Here is an 18,809-nt window from a genome sequence, read left to right on the forward strand (position 1 = left end):
GTCCGCCACTTGGCAAACATGCATGAACCTCCATCTTCTATTTGATTGAGATTTTTGGGTCTTGCATAATGTTGTTGGAAGAACTTGTAAAATCTCAAAAAGGCACCCGCAACAAGTATAGCCACCACCGGCCCTGCCGCTACCGCCGGCAACTGTCGCCGCTACACGGGCCTATACTCGCGTTTCGTTAGTTCGTGTCACTATCACCTGTTCGTTGAACCTCGGTCTCTCAACCGGTTATTTAATAACCAAAGGTATATCTAAACCCCCTATGGTTTGTGTTTTTATTTCGTGTTTGCATGTCGGTGATCTTGTTCCATTGCGAATACTCCTTGGTATAAAAATGTTCATATTATTTATATATTGTTACCTATGCTACCGTTGCTTAAAATGTGTGTATATATATATATATTCTAATAGTTAAAGTTTATTTAACTAACAAATATGTATATGTATACATATTTGTCAAAAGTTTTTGACTAATCTTTGTAATAATAAATATATATACATATGAACCGGGTTAAAAAAATTATTATCCATGAATCCCTTCAGTGGTATCAGAGCCGATGCTCACCACATGCAAATCGAAATCCGTCTTTTTCACCAGAATAATAAGTCATAAACTTTAAAAGTCTAAAGTTTTGATTTATTTTATTTTGGGCAATATATATAGGGTGGGGTTCTAGAGTGAACACTAGTGTATTTGCGAACTGAGTGAACAAATCATGGCCATAGATCTACACACGTGTATGGCCAGGATCTCATCATCAAATCGTAAAATACACTAGTGTATTTCAACATCAAATCCTGGCCATTGATCTACACACGTGTATGGCCAGGATTAGTTCACTTAGTTCGCAAGCTACACTAGTGTTCACTCTTGAACCTAATCCTATATGTATATATATATATATATATATATATATATACATATATAGTGAACCGCTAAAATGAAAACCACCTCCAGTTGTAAGAACCATGAGAACTTTTTGATTCGGTGCGAGTTGGACCAAAATTTTTTTCATAAACGTAGATGCGTGTATTATAAATACATTTGTAAAATAAACTCCAAAAAAATGTCGTGTGTGTAGTTTTGAGTACCACAAGTTTGTGTTTACGGGTACCGTAAATTTTAAATAAAATTTACGGTACCCCTAAACACAAACTTGTGGTGCTCAAAACTACACACACGACAATTTTTTTTTTAATTTTTTTTTACAAATGTGTTTATAATACACACATCTACGTTTACGAAAAAAAATTTGGTCCAACTCGCCCCGTACGGTATATTCTCATGGTTCTTACAACTGGAGGTGGTTTTTCATTTTAGCGGTCCCGTATATATATATATATATATATATATATATATATAGGGTTAGGATTTAGAGAGAACGGTGAAAAGAGTGAGAACGATTTTGGTGGTGACATGTGGCATTGATGTTAAATTACACTAAGGGGTAATATTGTCAAAAAACCCACTCACATGAACTGGGTGTTCAAATAAAACGCCATAAAAACATCTAGTTCAGAAAAAAAAATCCATGAAAAATACCCAGTTAAAACGCCATAAAACACTCAAAAGCTATTTTTTGAGCTATAATTTACAAGAGTTCAAAAAAACCATTTTTTAACGCCATAAAACACTCAAAATCTATTTTTTTGAGCTATAATTTACAACAGCTAAAAAAAACCATTTTTTGAACGACATAAAACATTCAAAAGCTATTTTTTGAGCTATAATTTACAACAACTCAAAAAAAATCATTTTTTTGAACGCCATAAACACTCAAAAGCTATTTTTAAGCTATAATTTACAACAGCTCAAAAAAACCATTTGTTTGAACGCCATAAAATAATCAAAGCTATTTTTTTGAGCTATAATTTATAACAGCTCAAAAAAACCATTTTTTTGTCACACCCTAACTTTTGCGAAAGCGTGGTTATTTGTTGTGACTCCTTAATACCATAGCAATCAATCACAACAATGCTATATGATAAAAACACAAGATGTTTATCCATTAATAAAGTTTAGAAACTACCACAATACCATTGTTTGAAAACATCAGTACTGAATTAAGTTACAAACCATGACGTGTTTAAACGAGTACACAAGACTCAGCAAAAGTACTTAAATAAAACCTGAGTTTAGAATTATGTATCCCGTCCAGGAAAGGAATACACCCTCTAAACTTAGCAACCCTGGATAACATCTTTTATTCAAACGCAGGTTGACACGTGCATACCCCGCCAGATCCACTAGTTCCCTGAAATACATGTAGTTTGAAAAATCAACAAAAGTTGAGCGAGTTCATGTGTAAGTGAGTATGTATAAACCTTTGTAAACAATGTATGTATGTCCCGGTATGATTGCAAATAAGGAAAAGATCACCAACGGTTTGCAAGGCCACTGATATGTGTGACAGTGTAGGAAGACTCAAACCTAACAAAGTTGTACCGGGCTTCCGGCTGGAAGACATAGTCACCACTATGGGCCACCCCGGCCTCATGGGTGTGGGCTCACTACACCCAAATAGATCTAGCACTCATGCCCCTCGGTCCTGATACGAGGATTAATGGTCCCAAGTATCCGCCTACCCTATCACATAATCTATGGTTTATTCCTAGGCTAGTCATACCAATAGTATTGTAAGTATCCCTTTGTAACATGTATTTCACCCCCGAAGTAAGTAAACAAAACAGTTTAAGGAAAAGGGGTACATGAACTCACTGTAGTGCGTCTTCAGTATCGTCAACTTAAACTTTGTCAGCTACACGACAACCTACAACGTACTAATGTCTATTAGACGAACGGGTCGTGCCTTGGTTTAGAGTTTAATGTTTTTTAGTTGTGTTTCTTGTGTCTCCGAATATTATTCCAAGTTATAATTATTTGTTAAAATAATTATTTTAACTTTAAATTATATTTTGTTCTGGAATAATTGATTAAACAATATTTCACATTAATACTTCTCAAATATTTTAACTTCGTATTTCCTTCCCAAGGATGGGGGTATTTATACATGTATATTTGTAGTTCCGAAATAATATATTTTTAGGTCCCACTTAGAAAATATATAACTTATTTGCCAAAAATAATGTATTCCAAAATATATATATTTTCCCAAAAATAATATATTTTCACTTCTTGTATCCAAAACAATATTTACCAAAAATATATTCGTAAAAGTATTTTCCGGAATATTTCATAAGTTACGTTTTTGCGTTCGGTTTCACAACATCCAATGTATAACTTAAATATTTATTCCGTGAGATTTTTGATATTATTTTAGGGTTGTAATTTCCATGGTATTTGTTAAGTTATATTATTTTACCCTAAAATAATATAACTATTCCACCAAGTAAACAAATATTCACACAAGTGTCTTACTATAAAATATATATTCTAAATATATATTTACCCATTTTTATTTACATGAACCCACCTCCGATGCTTTGTATTTTTGTAACAAAACCTATGGCGAAGTTTATTTTGAAAAACAAAGTTAAAAATACACTTGGAAACACTTGTTAGAAAATATTTTCTAAGTGTTGGAATTTTAGAAAATTTCGTCATAGTTTCCTTTGTAAATGGAGGTGTCCATGCTATGTCACACCCCAACCAATGGCGGAAACATCGGGATGAGACGAAGTGTGTATAGATTGCTAGAGACTTCATAACACTATGTGACAATATTTAATTAAATTCAAATTTCATTGCAATACTAAATTGTCATACAAGATTCAAATAGAAATAACAACATTGTTTCAAATTGTAACATAACGACAAAAGATAGATTAATCTAGGTGCGTATAGTCCACCCTAAATCTCGTTTCATCATTTGTCCATACTTCAACAATTAACCTACATCATGTATTAAAATAGAGTTTAATGCAAAAGCAAAGGCGAGTATACAAGTTTGTTTACATAGCATAATAGAATAAAAACTCATATCCAACATGTTACATAGTGAATAAATTTACTAGCAATGCAATTTTGGCGTACTATATGATCAAACCCAAGAATACAACGCATACAATAGCCTAATCCCAATAGTTTAGCGGGGTGGTAATGTTTAACTTAACAATACCCAATAGAATAGCGGGTGGGGCGTTAATCCTATAGCGCTATAATTGTTAAGGTGGGCTAGCAAAGTTAATGAGCATATAACGTTCCAAATCGTTCATAGAGCATACAAGCATAGCAAATATTCACAATAGTTTCATGTCACGTTCATAGATAGAGTATGCTTTGTTTAAGCATAAAAGTTGTTTTGAATAGGTATACATGTTGCATCCCAAAGTGTAAAGGGGAAAAAGGGATCGAGTATACTCACTAAATTGCATATGCTTTCTGATTATCCAAAATGACGAAGTTGTTGAGACTAGAAAGTTGAATGGGTTCGATTTGGAGTTCAAGAGGTGTTTACATATGGTTCTAGGGATTTGGAGTTTAAATAACATGAAAATAACCATATGAAAATAATCATCTAACACCTATGACACTTGTTCTTGACACTATAAAACTCTAAAAGAGTTTAAATGTTTTCATGGAACAAGGTTCCATTAGAATCATGACAAGTTGTCAAGGCCTAAGATGATACAATCTACTAGCTTGACGAATGTCCGTTAGTTCATCACCAAGAGTTCGATTTGTTCGAATATTACATAAGTATTATATAGAGTATAGTATATCATATAAGTCAAGCATGAGTTAGAAGACTAAGGTCTTCATTTAGGCACCTCAAAGTGTCTTAGAAATCATACATGAGGTAGGAAGAACAAGCTCACATTTAGATACATCCAATGTTCACCACTACACCTGATGTAAAAACATTCAAGGAGGGTCTTGAACTTACATAAGAAATGAAATGAATAACTATTCTATGAGAAAACATCAAGAAGTGAGTGGATGTTTATGAAAGATAGCCCAAGCTAGTCTAACCATCACACTTTTACCAAGCTTCAAGCTTGAACACTTCTTGTGGGTAGAACCCTAAATAAAACAGAAAGTTTATGAGGTTTAATCCTCAGATTTCAAGTGTCTCAACCTTGTTTTTAAGCCCAACTAACCATTTATTTGATTATGAGCATTAGGACATAGGTTTTAGATAAGAAAACTCAAGTTTCGGTAAGTTTAACAAAGATTTCATGAAAACAAAAACAATCAGTGGACTTTGGAGCCTTTTTGCCGGAGTTCCAGGGACTTATTTAATGTGAAAAACCCATGGAATCGAAGTTAAGGTCAAACCAAGCACATAGGAAAAAGAATGAATAAAAACGGACAAGAAACGAGTGAGTTATGCTCACTTTAGTGAAGGCTGAACAATCTGCTCGAACTTGTGATTTCAGCTGCGATTTTGGATGATTGAGAGAGTTGTGAGAGTGTTTGTAAAGTGAAAATGACTTGGTGGAGGCTTGGGTTATATAGAGGATGAATTAGGGTTGAGTTGGTTGGCATTTAATAGTAATTAGTTGGGTGTTAAACTAATAAAAAGACAACTTAATTCCCCCCACATTTCTGATCGCTGATGTTGGCTGTCATGTTTCTTCTATATTATTTTTTTTTCTTTTTGCAAGCTAATATGAATATTTGTATTACTTGTTATGTTTTGATGATGTGTAATGTTCATTTACATAATGAAAGTCAACATCCAAGTAAATGGATTTTTAATAATAAAAAAAAGATGTTGATGTTGGTTGTTGAGTCCGATCGGAAGTCTGCCTTGGGCAGTTTGTGTTCCTTTTATTTATTTTTTTTTCCTTTTTAACATATAGTTAGGTAGTGCACTAATACATTATGTTTGATTATTTATATAACTAACTATTGAACGTGTAATATAATTTGGTGGGAGGTATTAATTAAAAAGAAACAAAACAATTAAAAGCAAAGATGTCAGTTCGATAGCAAAGCTGCTATCATACTTTCTTTTTTTTTTGTTTAACAATAGTGGTTGTGTATTAATTGTGACAATGGGAGGTAGTATATAATTAAAACAACATCCAACAATATATATGTTGTAAAAAGTTAATTTAATTGAAAAAAAATCAACTATCATTACACTCATAAGTTGCGATCCGATAGTAGCAGTTAGTTTTTTTTTAAATCTTTTATTTATTTATTTATTTTAAGACATATTAAGGCTATATATGTCATGAATATATGATATGTATTCGTAAGTTGGTCACACGTTTACAAGATTCACGAATAAGGCGCCTAACGTATAACGAATTGAAACATATACGTGTAACGAATAAGTAGGGTCTAATTTCAAATAGAACAATGGGTTTTATTTCGATTAAGTCTCGGATTTACGACAATAAAATGAAATATGATTACAAGAGAGGCAAGGTTTCCAAAAATAGAATTACAAAACAAGCTTTCTAATTCAGGTAATTCACGAAAAAGTGGAGCGTTACAGTCTCCCCTCCTTTAGAAAATTTCGTCCCGAAATTTATTCAAGAGGAAGGCTTGAAAAAGGTTTGGCAATAAGGTGATATTTAAGAATTGAGACTTGGAAAATTTGAAACGTTTTGAAAATTATGAAGTTTTGGAGAACGACAAGGCCTAGTACTTTGAATAAAGTGATAACAGTCTACTAAGTACGTCTATATAAGAAATAAGAATAGGGAGACGGTTTAACAGACTTGATTGTCAACGAGGTTCGCATAAAAGACAAAAATAATGGAGAATACTAGAAGTATAGAAGTGGACACTTGATTTTTAATAAACGAATGCAGGCATAAGAATGATATAAGTATTAGATAGACAAAAGTAGTGTGTTAAAGATGAAGTCTCGTCGTGGATAATCGGATATAATGCGTTGGTGAGTTGTTTAAAGTTTGTTTTAGGTCCAAAGGCCTGCAAAACACTGAATTTCTCATGGCACGTTTTATGAAATTTTGGTAACATGGTGAAAACACTTATATATAGGAAGTACCAGCGGCGTATTCATCATGTTTTGACCACATTACGTCCGTTTCGTATTCGGGTCATGTTACATTCCGTGTCTTACCATACACAGTAGTACACTCTAGGGTTCTCATGCGCTTATCACTATAATCCCGTGTGCACCCGCGATTATATTGATCGTCGCATGATCCGCATAGCTTGTACTAGTTGTGTATGAATTAGGGTATACATAATTTAAAAATTAAAAATGTGTACGTGTAAGAATGTTGTATGTAAGCAAGCCCATGCTTAAGTATGTATGGGACCCACGTAAGCGAATCCCTCGGATTCCGCTCGCGTATGGGTACGAATGTATGAATCATGAATATGAATGAAAGTATGAGTATGAGTATGAGTTTAAGTGTAAGTATAAATACGCATGTGAATGTATGTATAAACATAAAACGTATGACAAGAGTGTGAGCATAAGTATAAGCATAACGTGTTTGAAAGTGAGTATAAAATGTGAATACAACCATGAGCATAAGTATAAACATAAAGTGCATGAGTATGAATACGAGTATAAGTGTGAACATAAGATGTATGAGCATAGATGTGAATGTGAATATAGGTGTAAAACATGAAGGTTTAAGTATGAATAAAATATATGTTTATGAATATAAGTGTAACAAAGTTGTACAAGTGTAAATGAAAACATAAAATGTCTAAATCATGAATATGAATGTAGTATAAACATGAATGTAAGTACAACGTAAATGTATAATTGTGAGTGTATGTATAAACGTGAAACGTATGAATTTTGAATCATGAGTATAACATAAATGTGTAAGTGTGAACATAAGTGAAGGCATAAAATGTACAAGTATGGATGTAGGAAATAATGATTTTGTTTAAAGTATAAATCAAAATACATGAGTTTATGCGCGTAAAAGATTTAAAAGTTGTGAGTATGAAAGGAAAAAGCGAACGAGTGACACGCGTGAAATTGTTGTGAGATATTGACTAAACGTGTAAAATGATATGCATATATAGTTGTTTGCGCAAAACGTGAAGTTAAAATAGATTGAGTTGTCATGGAACGTAAAATCTAGGTTGTGAATGTAAAGAGAATATAAAAGAAAACATCTTTGGATTATGCGAAAGGATACTTTGTAAAAGAATGGAAATGCTATTATGGTTTTAAAAGAATTTACATAGTTGAGAATTTGTTGGTTCTTATGAAGTTTCCTTGCCCACGTGTTTTGAATTTAATTGGCGTATCGAGCGAGGTTTTGAAAAGTTCTTGGGATTTGCATCGTTTTAAGTAACTTTGTATTAGAAAGTTTTGGAGTTTATAGATTCTTGAGAAAAGGTTGATCCTTAGAAAAAGGAATTTGGTATACGAACTTAGTGATTGTTGAAAAATGTTTTATTGGTTTTGAAAAGGAGTTTTAGTAAATGCTTAAATAATACTGGTAATATTTTATAGGTGTGTGCGAAAAAGTTGATTTGATTCTCAATTGAGAATAGAAAATCTCTACTTTAATGATATGTGAGATGGGTGTGTTTTAGTAATTACGTGGAATACGAAATTTTGTGGGCAATGGATTTATTAGACCGACTAGGTTGATAAGTAGCATTTCGTGAAATTTTGAAAATCGGGGAATAAGCGTTTATGGTAAAAGCTAAGAATTTTGTGGGTGTTAGCGATATGTAAATAGATTGTAGAATAAGAAATTCGTTCATATAAACAATGCATTTTGAAATGATTGAAGATTTGTAACGATAAACGATTAGACGTAGGCATGATTGTGTTTACATATCATAGTATATTAAAAGAAAGTATTGGTAACGATCACCTAGGTAAGGGAATCACCCCAAACTGTTGGTGAGATCGTTGTAATATGAGAAAGAAAGCGAAGTAAATCGTCAAGGTAAGGAAATCACTCTTATCTCGATGATATGTCTCCACTCGTTGTTACAAGAGTGTAAATAAAATTACGTGAAAATATGCATGCAGATAATGTATAATTGGAAAAGTAATAGCATGATCCATGCGCAAAAGTGAAATCTCAAAAATGGTTCAAAATTGACAAAAAATCTAAAATAATAAACCGTGAGTTTGATAAAAGAAACTTGGATGGTTCCAAAATAGAACGTTGACTAACCAAAGTGGTTGAAGAGTCTTTTGAATTTGAGAGCATGCTTTGGCCTAATAGGTGAAATACTCTCGCCGACACGTCGGTTAACGGTATTTACCCTTCCGGTTACTACATGTTCCAAATTAATCGAAAATTTCGTGACTTGGCGGGATTTTTGAAAATCAAGGAGTGGAACTAGTCGACAAGGTGCGGGTTTCACCCCTAACTTGACGATTTCGTATCCTCAGTGTGGTTGGTACTCGTCGGGTCAAAATTTTAAATTTCAACACTTAGACGAGGGTCCACTAGAATTCGAAATGGAAATTCTACATCGAGGTGAGGATTTCACTCCTAACTTGATGACGAATCTCGTGTAAAAAAAGAATAGGTAGGTTGAGAGTCGTTCACCGAATTGTGGGTTTTACGCCTATTTTGGTGAAGTTGTCTCGTTTTATATAATACGAGTGTTTTGCGGATTAGAATAGTCGAGTAAAATGTATGAGGAAAAGCGTATGTTGAACATTAAATAAACAAGTATAAACTTGACGAGAATGGCACATAAAGATTGAAATATTAAAACAAATATTAACACATAATAAAACTAGTATTAACACATAGGAATAGAATTTCAAGTATGGTACACAAGGATAAAACGACATATATGTTTAAAAGGCTCAAAGAGAATAAATAAGAAACACATAGAGTGGCATGCATGTAGTGTCAAGCAAAACAAAATAATAAGGCCCTAAAACTAAAGACTAGGCAAAAGCATTCCTACTTTCCTAATTCCCTATAGTTATGGCTCTGATACCAATCTGTCACACCCCAAACGATGGCGGAAACATCGGGATGAGACGAAGTGTGTATAGATTGCTAGAGACTTCATAACACTATGTGACAATATTTAATTAAATTCAAATTTCATTGCAATACTAAATTGTCATACAAGATTCAAATAGAAATAACAACATTGTTTCAAATTGTAACATAACGACAAAAGATAGATTAATCTAGGTGTGTATCTAGTCCACCCTAAATCTCGTTTCATCATTTATCCATACTTCAACAATTAACCTGCATCATGTATTAAAATAGAGTTCAATGCAAAAGCAAAGGCGAGTATACAAGTTTGTTTACATAGCATAATAGAATAAAAACTCATATCCAACATGTTACATAGTGAATAAATTTACTAGCAATGCAATTTTGGCGTACTATATGATCAAACCCAAGAATACAACGCATACAATAGCGTAATCCCAATAGTTTAGCGGGGTGGTAATGTTTAACTTAACAATACCCAATAGAATAGCGGGGGGGCGTTAATCCTATAGCGCTATAATTGTTAAGGTGGGCTAGCAAAGTTAATGAGCATATAACGTTCCAAATCGTTCATAGAGCATACAAGCATAGCAAATATTCACAATAGTTTCATGTCACGTTCATAGATAGAGTATGTTTTGTTTAAGCATAAAAGTTGTTTTGAATAGGTATACATGTTGCATCCCAAAGTGTAAAGGGGAAAAAGGGATCGAGTATACTCACTAAATTGCATATGCTTTCCGATTATCCAAAATGACGAAGTTGTTGAGACTAGAAAGTTGAATGGGTTCGATTTGGAGTTCAAGAGGTGTTTACATATGGTTCTAGGGATTTGGAGTTTAAATAACATGAAAATAACAATATGAAAATAATCATCTAACACCTATGACACTTGTTCTTGACACTATAAAACTCTAAAAGAGTTTAAATGTTTTCATGGAACAAGGTTCCATTAGAATCGTGACAAGTTGTCAAGGCCTAAGATGATACAATCTACTAGCTTGACGAATGTCCATTAGTTCATCACCAAGAGTTCGATTTGTTCGAATATTACATAAGTATTATATAGAGTATAGTATATCATATAAGTCAAGCATGAGGTAGAAGACTAAGGTCTTCATTTAGGCACCTAAAAGTGTCATAGAAATCATACATAAGGTAGGAAGAACAAGCTCCCATTTAGGTACCTCCAATGTTCATGATGCGTGTGAAGTGTAGTATATTTTTAATGTATATTTAAGCCCTTTTTACACTTTTAGCCAAGTTTTAAATTTATAAAACACGATATTCACTAACACTAAACACACATATGGGCAAGTGCACCCATCGTGGACGTAGTATAGTGTTGGTAAGATACCGAGGTCGTCCAAGGACACAAGAGCTTTTAGTACCGGTTTATCCTCAACGTCTAATCAAATCAAAAAAAGTAGAAAAGCTTTTTTAAACTAAGAAAATAAAAACTAACTAAATGCTGAAAAATAAAAATAAAATAAAAACAGATAGACAAGATGAATCACTTGGATCCGACACGTGTATTAGTATAACCTTTGATTATTTTCGCACTTTTGCACTTGTTTAAGAGATTATCTTAGTTATTGTAGTAGGCCTTTCTTTTGAAGGCGACGTTACCCTCAACCCAGTAGTTTGAGTCAGCAAGGATACAATCCTAAAGGGTTGGATTATTGGAAGATAATGAATTAAGTTATTAATGCAAATTGTGGTAGGCCCCGCTTTTGGCGCTGACATTACCCTCGGCTAAGTAGTCTGAGTCAGCAGGGATACAGTCCTAAATAGCCGGGTTATAGTATTAATAGTAGTTAACTTATGAGGGGGTCAAAGAGTTTGGATCCCCGCCATCCAATACCTATGGGCATTGAAGGAGATCCTACTAAATTTGACCCAGGTCCCTTGTAGGACCTCTAAACGCTGAACAAGGGCAAGACCCTTACCAAACCGTTCCCTTAACCCCCGACCAGGTAGCCAACATACCTCCATATAGCCCGTGGAGATAAGAAAGGTGAAAATCTTTTATTTTATATAGACAGTAAAATAATGCCAAGACACCACGGACAAACGATAAGGAAAGATCACCTTCAACATAAGCAACTAGTTATTAAAGTCATTAATACAAAACCAAATAAAAAGTGCAAAAGATTAAAAATAAAAAGTATTATACTAAACACTTGTCTTCACCAAGTGATGTAAGAGACTTAGGCAAACATGGCCTTTGATTGTCAAGAACTCTTACGATCAATCTCGGATCCCGAGACGACTCACACACTCTACGATGGACAATGGATGATGGTGGTGGATGATGGTGTTATGGTGGTGGTGGTAGGTGGTGGATGAAGTGTGAGAGAGGTGGTGTGCCAAGGGATGACTTGAAATGAAACCAAGCACTCCTATTTATAGGCTGAACAGAAGGCTGGGCACGGCTCCGTGTCCGCTGGACACGCCCCCGTGCCCGTCTGACACTCTCTCTCTTCATTAATTTTAATTCGCAATTACAATTAATGCGGCTGCTGTACTGTCACCACGCCCCCGTGCTCACTGGACACGGCCCCGTGGTGGGCAATAGAAGCTTCTATAGGTTTGTCTTTTCTGCTGCTTCTTGGGCACGGCCCCATGCTGGCTGAGCACGGGGCGTGTTCAGTCTTCTGTTTTCTCTTCTCTGCTTGGGAGGATGCTGTTGAGGGTTCGGGCAATCCACTTTTGTTCCTTTTCTTGTATTTATCTTAGAATTAGCTGTCTTTTTTGCTTCTTTTGTGAATTTGAGCTCACTTCATCCTGAAAATACAAAACGAAGACAAAAACACCCTTTTTCCAACATTAGTACTCAACAAGGGTTAGTTTTATGCCTTATTTGATGTAATTTATATGTTGCATTTTACACACATCAAATACCCCCACACTTGAACTTTTGCTTGTCCTCAAGCAAAACTCTTTAAATATGAGGCTTACACTCCCAAATGGAATGGGTAGAAGAGAAGGTTTTTGGCTTGTCATAGAGTGTCGGGAATCCAAGATCTTTTTGGGTTTTATTTTTATTTATTTACAATCCTATTCGTTATGATTTATTTAGAACGTTTCATAAGAGAAATTACTTATTTGGGCATAGCATGCCTTTTTAAAATTTCATTTATATACAAGTTCACATACCTCACGGGAGAAATCACTCAACACTCGGCCGAAGGTGTAATTTTTTTAGTGAATCACTCGAGAGCGGCATGGAACTTATTCCTACATAAGCTTGCCAAGCAATCAATCCTCCTCCTTTTTAACTATATACCTTTGTAAATATCAAGAGGACTTTTTGGGTGAAGGGTTAGGCTTGGGCTAAAGGTGGGTGGTTGGGTTAGTGGTTAGTAAAAGGGCGAAAAGCGTAAAAAGCGTCGGTTTTCGTAAAACACTTTGTTTTTAGTGACTTTTTATTTTGAAGTATTTCTCCAAACAAGCTTTTGTTTTCATTGCTTTGTTTGTTTTTACCTTCATCATTCATCATTTTTTTATCACAAAAAAACGAGCTTACGAAAAACCGAGCTTGTTACTAAAATAAAGGGTGAATAAAAAGGGTTTTTTGGTGGGTAAAAAGGGTTTTAGGGTAAAGAAATGAAAGGTTTAGGCTCAAAGGGGTTAACTAGGGGGATTTTGGGTAGGTGGTAAAAAAATTGAAAAATAATGGTGTAGAAAGAAAAATGGTTAGTCCTAATGCCTCCATCATTTACTTACTTGGGTTTAAGTTGGTAAGGACCGGGAATGAATCGTCGTGGCAAGTTCTAGAGTTGTAAAAACCAAGCGGTTATTTCACACAAGAAACGAAAAATGAGCATTTAGTCTAAAGATGTGAATTTGTATGCTCAATAAAGGCTCAAAACTCACTTTTGTGGGAATGGGTTTTTATGTGATCGAGCATATATAATCAAATTTTAACTAAGCTTGTTATGCCCTTTCATAATTTTCTTATGTTGGTTCTTGTTATCACGACGCTCTCGGTTGTAAAATTTGTAAAAATATAACCTTATTAATCTTAGGATTCCTAACTTAAACTTTAGACAAGTAAAAAAAAATGAAAATTTTTGAAAAAAATTTGGGGTGTTTAGCGGTTCCAATAGAGTTTTGTGTAAGGCTTGTTGTTAGGACTTGCAAAATTTCAAGGTGTTAGCTTCCCCCCCCCCCCCCACACTTAAATTACACATTGTCCTCAATGTGTCCCAAAAATAAATTTTTAGGTTGATTGGATGTGTAATGTGGTGTTAAAAAGCAAAGATTTATGTTACTGGCAGTCTGGACACGGCCCCGTGGGGACCGGACACGGCCCCGTGTTCAGGTGCCAGTAACAAAAATTAAAGAAATGAGACAGAAGCCTGGACACGGGGGTGTGTCTGGTGAACACGGCCCGTGTCCAGTTACCTGAACTGGGCATTTTCTGCAGAGGGTTCAGCACGGGGCCGTGTTGGTTGGACACGGCCCGTGTTGAGCCTTCTGTAATGGAGAATTTTGTGTCGGGTTGCCTTGTTCTTGTGCATGGGGCCGTTTTTCTCGTTCCCTTTGTCATCCTTTACCTCCATGAGTGTCTTTTATTCCTGCAAATTAAAACTAAAAGTTTAAACTAAATTAAGGATAGTTCCGCGGAATGCCTCCGTGGTGCGCCACGTTTATAAGGGTCCTTGGCTAGACCCAATGTGAGGTTATATAGTTTCTGAGTGGGATGCTTGGCGTCCCATGTTACACCGTCGGAGAGCAGCATCCAAACTCGAATCAATAACCTTCATGTAGTTGACCGGGTCGTCGTCTTCTATTCTCTTCCCAACTCCGAATTTTACTTCATCATCCCCGTACCTCAAGGTGAGTGTTCCGTCATTCATATCTACCACTGCTTGTGCGGTGGCAAGAAATGGTCTCCCTAGTATGAGGGGGACCTCGGTGTCTTCCTCCATATCGAATATGACAAAGTCGGCTGGATAGACGAATTTGCTTACCTTTACCAAGACATTTTCGATGACACCTTGCGCGAATTTGACGGATCGATCAGCAAGTTGTATGCTCATTTTTGTAGGACTAGTTGTTCCTAGGCCGAGTCTTTTAAACATTGATGAGGGCATGAGGTTAATGCTAGCCCCAAGGTCGGCTAGTGCATTACGAATGGGGGACTCCCCAATTGAGCAGGGAATTGTGAAGCTTCCGGGATCGATTTTCTTTTGGGGAAGTTTATTGAGTACGAGGGCAGAGCACTCTTCGCCTAAGTTAACTAATTGCAAAGTTTCAATTTTCTTTTTATGAGTGAGGAAGTCCCTCGTGAATTTAGAGTATTTGGGCATTTGGGTTAGGACATCAATAAAAGGAATATTGACATGCAATTGTTTTAATAGACTTTCGAACTTTGCGAATTGCTCATTGGTCTTTTGATGAATTAACCTACCGGGGTACGGGACTCGAGGAGCCTTGGTAGGCTCTGGTGACGGAGGGGAGTTCTTCTCCTGCAGAGGCGGGGGTACCGTTTCCTCTGTCGGTGGTGGTGCTTCTGCAGGCCCCACGGTGCGGTTTCGTAGCATGATGTGATGAACTTGCGGTTTTGGGTTTGTTTCGGTATAGCTAGGTAATGCACCTTGTGGTCTCTCGGCAAAATTTTGAGCTATTTGATTTAATTGTTTTTCTATGTTTTGAATACTAGCTTGTTGATTTCTAAAATTTGATTCTAATTATAGAAATCTTTCCGAGTTTTTCTTTTCAGTGTCGGAGATGAGGCGAGATATAGTATCTTCAAGCCTTTCTCGTCCACTTTGTTGTTGAGTGAAATTTTGTGAATCATTCCTTGGTTGTTGAAAGTTTGTTCGTTGGTTTTGTTGGTTACTACTATTGTTGGGTTCTCTCCAACCAAGGTTTGGGTGGTTTCGCCATCCTTGGTTGTAAGTGCCCGTTGGAGGACCCGACGGCCTAGGTCTATTATCAATGTAGCTTGCCGATTCTTGTTGATCGTCCGTTTCTTTCATACAACTCCAATTTTCATGTGGCCCACCACACCCTTCACAAGCCATAACCGAGACTGTTTTTGTCATTTCTAACTTTTTTATTTTTGAAGAAAGGGCTTCGATTTGGGCTTGTAAAGAAGTGCTTTCATCAACCTTATGGGCGCCCGGGGCAATAGATTTATTGCCTCGGGGAGTGTGCCATTGAAAATTGGTTTGAGCAATTTCCTCAATTTGGTTGTATATTTCATGTGGGCGGCGATTACCTAAAAGTCCCCCGGAGCTAGAATCAAGTGTCTGCCTTGTGTGTGGCAACAGTCTATTATAGAAAGTGGATACTTGTTGCCATATCGCAAGGCCATGATGTGGACACTTGCGTAATAGCTCCTTGAACCTTTCCCAAGTTTCATATAAGGATTCCCCGTCCTCTTTTGAATATGTATTAATTTCAGTCATTAATTTAGCCGTTTTTGCGGGAGGGAAATACTTACATAGAAATTTTTGGGCTAGTTCATCCCAGGTGTTTACCGATCCAGCTGGGAGGGCGTTGAGCAAAGCTTTTGCTCGGTTTTTTAGTGAGAAAGGAAACATTCGGAGGCGGATGGCGTCATTTGATGCTCCATCGATCCGAAAGGTATCACATATTTCTAAGAAATTAGTAATATGTAGATGGGGATCCTCGTCTGCAAGCCCATAGAAGGTTGCGGAGTTTTGGAGCATTTGTATCAAATGCGGCCGAAGTTCGAAGTTATTAGCTTCAACATTCGGTGCATTGATAGCGGCGCCTAGGTTACCTACGGTGGGTCGTTGATAATCCATGAGGATACGTTGGTCCGCCATTGGGGGTGGATCACTAGAAACTTTCTCTTGGTTTTTAGCTTTTAATCTTTTTCTGAGAAAGCGTTCAGGTTCTTCTAAAGGTTCTTTTATGTCTTTATTAGAACTGGAGCTCATACACTATGTAGGATTGGCGTCTGGTTCCAAGTCCTGCAGTAAAAACAGAAAAGAATGCTGGTCAGAAGGTTCACCACGGCCCCGTGCTCAGCGAGCACGGCCCGTGGTCGGAGTTACAGTAATTGTTTTCCAGATCCCAGTTACTAGAAAGTTGGACACGACCCCGTGTTGCACCGACACGGCCTCGTGGTCAACCATCTGTAACTTGGAAAACTAAAAACTGCCAGTAACGATGCTGGGCACGGCCCGTGTCCGACCAGGCACGGCCCGTGCTGAGCTCTGCAGAAGCTGAAAAATTAAGAAAATCCTAAAAATTAAAAAAGAAAAATAAAAAATATGACTAGGCCGTTGATTCCTAACTTTCTTAAAATCCTTGTGTCCCCGGCAGCGGCGCCAAAAACTTGATGCATGTGAAGTGTAGTATATTTTTAATGTATATTTAAGCCCTTTTTTACACTTTTAGCCAAGTTTTAAATTTATAAAACACGATATTCACTAACACTAAACACACATATGGGCAAGTGCACCCATCGTGGATGTAGTATAGTGTTGGTAAGATACCGAGGTCGTCCAAGGACACAAGAGCTTTTAGTACCGGTTTATCCTCAACGTCTAATCAAATAAAAAAAGTAGAAAAGGTTTTTTAAACTAAGAAAATAAAAACTAACTAAATGCTGAAAAATAAAAATAAAATAAAAACAGATAGACAAGATGAATCACTTGGATCCGACGCGTGTATTAGTATAACCTTTGATTATTTTCGCACTTTTGCACTTGTTTAAGAGATTATCTTAGTTATTGTAGTAGGCCCCTCTTTTGAAGGCGACGTTACCCTCAACCCAGTAGTTTGAGTCAGCAAGGATACAATCCTAAAGGGTTGGATTATTGGAAGATAATGAATTAAGTTATTAATGCAAATTGTGGTAGGCCCCGCTTTTGGCGGTGACGTTACCCTCGGCTAAGTAGTCTGAGTCAGCAGGGATACAGTCCTAAATAGTCGGGTTATAGTATTAATAGTAGTTAACTTATGAGGGGGTCAAAGAGTTTGGATCCCCGTCATCCAATACCTATGGGCATTGAAGGAGATCCTACTAAATTTGACCCAGGTCCCTTGCAGGACCTGTAAACGCTGAACAAGGGCAAGTCCCTTACCAAACCGTTCCCTTAACCCCCGACCAGGTAGCCAACATACCTCCATATAGACCGTGGAGATATGAATGGTGAAAATCTTTTATTTTATATAGACAGTAAAATAATGCCAAGACACCACGGACAAACGATAAGGAAAGATCACCTTCAACATAAGCAACTAGTTATTAAAGTCATTAATACAAAACCAAATAAAAAGTGCAAAAGATTAAAAATAAAAAGTATTATACTAAACACTTGTCTTCACCAAGTGATGTAAGAGACTTAGGCAAACATGGCCTTTGATTGTCAAGAACTCTTACGATGAATCTTGGATCCCGAGACGACTCACACACTCTACGATGGACAATGGATGGTGGTGGTGGATGATGGTGTTATGGTGGTGGTGGGTGGTGGATGAAGTGTGAGAGAGGTGGTGTGCCAAGGGATGAGTTGAAATGAAACCAAACACTCCTATTTATAGGCTGAACAGAAGGCTGGGCACGGCCCCGTGTCCGCTGGACACGCCCCCGTGCCCGTCTGACACTCTCTCTCTTCATTAATTGTAATTCGCAATTACAATTAATGCGCCTGCTGTACTTTCGCCACGCCCCCGTGCTCACTGGACACGACCCCGTGGTGGGCAATAGAAGCTTCTATAGGTTTGTCTTTTCTGCTGCTTCTTGGGCACGGCCCCGTGCTGGCTGAGCACGGGGCGTGTTCAGTCTTCTATTTTCTCTTCTCTGCTTGGGAGGATGCTGTTGAGGGTTCGGGCAATCCACTTTTGTTCCTTTTCTTGTATTTATGTTAGAATTAGCTGTCTTTTTTGCTTCTTTTGTGAATTTGAGCTCATTTCATCCTGAAAATACAGAAGAAAGATAAAAACACTCTTTTTCCAACATTAGTACT

General features: G+C 36.6%; 1 non-coding gene across 1 annotated transcript; it reads left to right on the forward strand.

Annotated features, from left to right (window-relative positions):
- The first annotated feature begins 16,173 nt into the window (after positions 1-16,173).
- Positions 16,174-16,280, forward strand: LOC118486956. Its single transcript, XR_004880123.1, has one exon. It is a non-coding gene; the product is annotated as a small nucleolar RNA R71 (small nucleolar RNA).
- Positions 16,281-18,809: the final 2,529 nt, after the last annotated feature.

The sequence above is a fragment of the Helianthus annuus genome, chromosome 14 (genome assembly GCF_002127325.2).
Source record: "Helianthus annuus cultivar XRQ/B chromosome 14, HanXRQr2.0-SUNRISE, whole genome shotgun sequence".
NCBI classification, from domain to species: Eukaryota; Viridiplantae; Streptophyta; class Magnoliopsida; order Asterales; family Asteraceae; genus Helianthus; species Helianthus annuus.